Raw genomic sequence first — 6,000 nt, 5'->3', positions numbered from 1 at the left:
TAGGCAATTGCCTAGTTCGCCTATGTGGACGTGCCGGCCCTGCTGTCGGCTGCCTGGTGTCTGCTCTGCGTTTCTGTCGCTCTTCCACACCAGCTCACGCCTCTGCTGGACCACAGCGCCGAGTGCATCAACAACCTGAAGAACCCGCCCGAGGCCGTGAGCGGGTACAGCTTCGCCATGGCGGCTCTGCTGGGAGGAGTCCATCAGTGTCCTCTGGGCATCCCACACTCCAAGGGCAAGGTCTGAGTCTCCAGTGCTTCCCTCCCGATCCCAGTCTGAGTCTCCACAGCTTCCCTCCCGATCCCAGTCTGTGTCTCCACTGCCTCCCCTCCCTATCCCAGTTTGAGTCTCCACTGCTTCCCTCCCGATCCCAGTCTGAGTCTCCACTGCCTCCCCTCCCGATCCCAGTCTGATTCTCCACTGCCGCCCCTCCCAATCCCACTCTGAGTCTCCACTGCCTCCCCTCCCGATCCCAGTCTGAGTCTACACTGCCTCCCCTCCCGATCCCAGTCTGAGTCTCCACTGCCGCCCATCCTGATCCCAGTCTGAGTCTCCACTGCCTCCTCTCCCGATCCCAGTCTGAGTCTACACTGCCTCCCCTCCCAATCCCAGTCTGAGTCTCCATAGCCTCCCCTCCCAATCCCAGTCTGAGTCTCCACTACCACCCCTCCCGATCCCAGTCTGAGTCTACACCGCCTCCCCTCCCGATCCCAGTCTGAGTCTACACTGCCTCCCTCCCGATCCCAGTCTGAGTCTCCACTGCCTCTCCTCCCGATCCCAGTCTGAGTCTCCACTGCCACCCCTCCTGATCTCAGTCTGAGTCTCCACTGCCTCCCCTCCCGATCCCAGTTTGAGTCTCCACTGCCACCCCTCCTGATCTCAGTCTGAGTCTCCACTGCCTCCCCTCCCGATCCCAGTTTGAGTCTCCACTGCCACCCCTCCTGATCTCAGTCTGAGTCTCCACTGCTTCCCCTCCCGATCCCAGTCTGAGTCTCCACTGCTTCCCCTCCTGATCTCAGTCTGAGTCTACACTGCCACCCCTCCTGATCCCAGTCTGAGTCTCCACTGCCTCCCTCCCGATCCCAGTCTGAGTCTCCACTGCCTCTCCTCCCGATCCCAGTCTGAGTCTCCACTGCTTCCCCTCCTGATCTCAGTCTGAGTCTACACTGCCTCCCTCCCGATCCCAGTCTGAGTCTCCACTGCCTCTCCTCCCGATCCCAGTCTGAGTCTCCACTGCCACCCCTCCTGATCTCAGTCTGAGTCTCCACTGCCTCCCCTCCCGATCCCAGTTTGAGTCTCCACTGCCACCCCTCCTGATCTCAGTCTGAGTCTCCACTGCCTCCCCTCCCGATCCCAGTTTGAGTCTCCACTGCCACCCCTCCCGATCCCAGTCTGAGTCTCCACTGCTTCCCCTCCTGATCTCAGTCGATCCCAGTCTGAGTCTCCACTGCCACCCCTCCTGATCCCAGTCCTTCGGATGAGACGTTAAACCGAGGTCCTGACTCTCTGTGGTCATTAAAAATCCCATGGCATTTCTCGTAAAGAGTAGGGGTGTAACCCCGGTGTCATGGCCACACACCATTGGCCCTTACCAATCATGGCCTCCTAATAATCCCCTTACATTGAATTGGCTCTATCACTCTCTCTCCTCTCTCCACCTATATCCGGTGTGTGGTGAGCGCACTGGCGCCGTTGTACTGTGGCTGCCGTCGCATCATCCAAGTGGATGCTGCACACTGGTGGTGGTTGAGGAGAGATCCCCTGACATGATTGTAAAGCGCTTTGGGTGTACAGTAGTACATATGAAAGCGCTATATAAATGCCCGATTCTATTCTATTCTATTCTATGATCTCAGTCTGAGTCTACACTGCCACCCCTCCTGATCTCAGTCTGAGTCTCCACTGCTTCCCCTCCTGATCCCAGTCGATCCCAGTCTGAGTCTCCACTGCCACCCCTCCTGATCCCAGTCGATCCCAGTCTGAGTCTCCACTGCCTCCCCTCCTGATCCCAGTTTGAGTCTCCACTGCCTCCCCTCCTGATCCCAGTCGATCCTATATGTCCGTGTCATTATTCTATCATTATTTTCATAACTTGTAACGAAATAAAGTCTCTCACCTCAGAAAAACGAAATTTCATGTCCTGTCATCGTTATACTGTGCTCGTAGCATGCACTCTTTAATTGCACGCGCAAATGCACCGGCACGCGCTGTATCACTTCACTAAAGCACAAAAGAAATACGAGCATGCAACGTTGTAAATTAGTAAGTTACGAAATAAAAGTAAAATACCAATAAATTACGTTATTGGTACGTCATGTGTGTTGCTATTTATCAGGAGCAGTTTCCATGTTTCTTTACCAGTTCTTCTAAGTATTGTGTATCACCATGGTAGCCTAACTGTTGTTTGTTTCCATAACAAAAGTCACAAGTTTCGGAAAGTTTTTTTCGAGTATGGGCGTGTGTGACATCAGATGCGGCGGAATTTCCTAAGGGCACTTCTCCCGGAAGGGCGCGCACACACCCGTAGACCAGAGCGAGAGAGCGAAAGCAGTACGCCCATCAAAGCGCTGTGCTCGGCTGCGCCGCAGTCACAGGACTTAAAGAAATAAACAATGTCACCAAAGAAGTGTGTTTTTGGTTGCAAGGGCAAGACAACCCTGCACAGATTCCCAAAGAACCCAGCGTTAAGGGACCAGTGGATGGAGTTTGTTTTTCCAGAGCATCAACGGAGTTGTGCAAGTGTTCTTGTTTGTTCCCTGCATTTCGACGATGATTGTTTTATAAACAAGACCCAGTTCAACGCCGGATTTGCAGATCGTCTAATGCTTAAGGATGGAGCAGTCCCAACGATAAAGGTTCACGGTCGTGCGTTGGAACCGCAGGCGGTGAGTAAAACTGCTTCAAATGTCTGTGTGTTGTTAGCTATCGGAGCATAAGCACAGCAAGTAAACAGTGAACAGCGCTCGTGATTCTTTAGCTCCGCCCACACGGCACGCCTCCAGCCGCTCGTTTTTTTCCGGAAAGACTCGGTACAGCCTATCTTTCTTTTATAAATATAATAAAACTAAAGACTTTTTGGAGATATAAAGGATGCAATACTACTCTATAGGTACTCAAGATTAACATGAGATTGACTGAAACTGAGTGTTTCACTCCCCCTTTAACAAAAACAAGTTTGGAACTGCTATTTAATAGCTTAACCTCGCAGTGCCTACTGTTTATCAGTATTTGTCATATTCTTTCAATTTTTTTTGTATGTTAAGTAAAGGGGGACAGAACTTGTGTTTCAACAATTTTTGTGTAAACAAATGTATTATAATAGGCCTATATAATTCCTAAAAAGGTGGGTCGCGGCTTGATGACCATGGGGAAATGTGGGTCCCATGGCCAAACTATTCAAAACATCATTCAATGTTGTGATAATCATAATTAATAATCACAATTACAATTTCAAGGGAATAATCGTCAATTATTATTTTTGTAATAATCGTGCATTCCTACTTTATTCAAATAAAATGTGAATGCATTTGACATTAATTGTTGTTTACTTGTTTGTTTATATCCATAATTAATTGATACCTGATTCCCTTACAAGAATTTTTGGCTAAAAAGTCACTGAATCGATTTCAAGTCACTGAATCGTTTCGGATCATATCGTTCTAAATGAACCAATATCGTCCTTGAATCATATCGGCAACCACGAATCGCGATACGAATCGAATCGTTGTTAAAACGAATCGTTACACCCCTAGTTTTAAGGGATACACTTATTGACTACAGGGGGACTTATTATGGTCTGAAGATGATCTGAGACGATTTTATGAAATTCGGATGAACGTCTAGTACGAGGTTAAAAAAAAGTAGGGTGTGTTTTGGAAAATTCAAAATGGCGGACACATTTCAAATGATGTCTTAATGTGCAATCGAATGGAAGAAATCAGAGGAAATATATTTTGTTAGAGTTTCGCTAGACCTAACATAAACGTGAGTGCAAATTTGGACAGCTGGTGGTGCTAGAGTGATTGAGTTAGAGACTCCAAAATTGCTGTGATTAATGTTCAGACTGTCCTCTATCTGTGTGCCAAAATTCACAACTTTTTACTATACGGTTCTATGGGCTGCCATAGACTCAATTGCAGAAGAAGTAGATGATGTTGAAGAAGATTAAGAAGAACAAGAAAATGATGAAGATGATGAAGGAGAAGATAATGAAGAAGAGGAAGAGGATTATGAAGAAGATAATGAAGATGATGAAGAAGAAGATGAAGAAGAAGAAGAATGCACGATGAGCAGACATGGCCACAAATACATCAAAAAGTGTTTTGTTACACTTGCGCATCAAATGTTTTAAAAATAAAATACAAAATACAGGTGTGAGAAAATTTATTTAATTCAAATGCAAGTAATTTGTAATTTGAAAATACAAAAATACAGAATATTATGTTTACAAGGAATCATTTGAAAAACTTGAAAAATCACTTCATGACTGCTTTAAGTTTTTCAGGTAAAGTATAGGTCAATTTAACAGTAGCATTCAAGTCAGAAATAACACAGAAATTGAATAATAAGATGTAAAACAGCATTGCTTGACTACATGAATATAGGCTGATCCTTATTAAAGCTACTAAAGTTATTCAGTCAAGAGCAGTGAGTGATTCATTCATTCAGTGAATTAATTCAGTAAATTTGAATGTTCCTAAAACCCCATAAATGAAATTGAGTTGATGTATAAAATCCCCTGGAAATGATGGCCTTACATCAGAATTTTATAAAGTTTGTATAGACCATTGGTTCTCAAAGTGCGGCCCAAAACATTTCTGGCGGCCCGCGATAACATCTGATAACATTTGTAAAACTGTTAAAACTGTACATTGCTTTGAAAAAATTAATCTCCGTTTAGTGGTGTTTAGCGGCATCTATAGGCATAAGCGGTAATTACAGGTGTGGTCCGACCGATCGCACTTGACCTCACTCCCAGAAGGCCATCAACAGAACGGTTGTCTGTAGATGGAGATTATGGAGCGAGAGCCAGAGCGGGAGCCTGGCCCTTCGAGAAAAAAAAACGTCATGTTAGCGAGGAGAAAAGGCAGTTTCAAGATAAATGGACAAACGATTACTTTGTCGAACCTCACGGGTCGGATAAAGTCGTTTGCCTGATCTGCAAGAAGGTAATTGCAATGCGCAAGGACTTCAATATAAAACGCCATTATGATACCAAACATAAAACCTACGATAAATTCAGTGGCAAGGAGCGCACCAGTAAGCTTGAACAATTTAAAAGAGGCTAACACTGCACAGCAGTCAGTTTTCACAAATTTGGCTAAAACCGGTGAAGCTGTAACACAGGCTAGCTACGTTGTAGCTCAAGAAATAGCTAAACGGAGCAAGCCGTTTAGTGACAGAGAATTTGTGCGAGACTGCATGTTGAAAGTGGCCGACATTTTATGTCCAGAGCAAAAAACAAAGTTCCGTGACATTAGTTTGTCGAATGACACAGTCACACGACGAATCGAAGATCTGGCCAGTGATCTGAAAGAGCAACTGGAAAAACGTGTGGAGGGGCTAGGAAAGGGAGCTTTTTCCATTGCACTGGATGAAAGCATGGATATTTCCGACGCAGCGCAATTGCTGATTTTCATCCGTACAGTCACTGAGAACTTTGACATTGGCGAGGAGCTGCTAAGCGTGGAGAGTATGAAAGACACAACAAAGGGAGTCGACATTTGTGATGCTGTGTGTCGCAGTCTCGATGCATACAAAGTGAACCTAGCATCTATGGTCGGTGTCACAACAGATGGAGCACCGGCAATGGTCGGGAGTAGAGCAGGTGCCGTGTCGCTGCTCTCTGAGAAAGTGGTCAACAACGGAGGTGAGAAACTAGTCAGATACCACTGTATAATACACCAGGAAGCCCTCGCTGTTCAGACGCTTGAAATGAAACGTCATGGACATAGTTGTGAAGACCGTTAATTTCCTGAAGTCCAGAGGTCTGAATCACCG

Source organism: Abramis brama (genome assembly GCF_963993115.1).
Source record: "Abramis brama genome assembly, chromosome: 19".
NCBI classification, from domain to species: domain Eukaryota; kingdom Metazoa; phylum Chordata; class Actinopteri; order Cypriniformes; family Leuciscidae; genus Abramis; species Abramis brama.
This window is presented reverse-complemented; position numbering follows the sequence as displayed.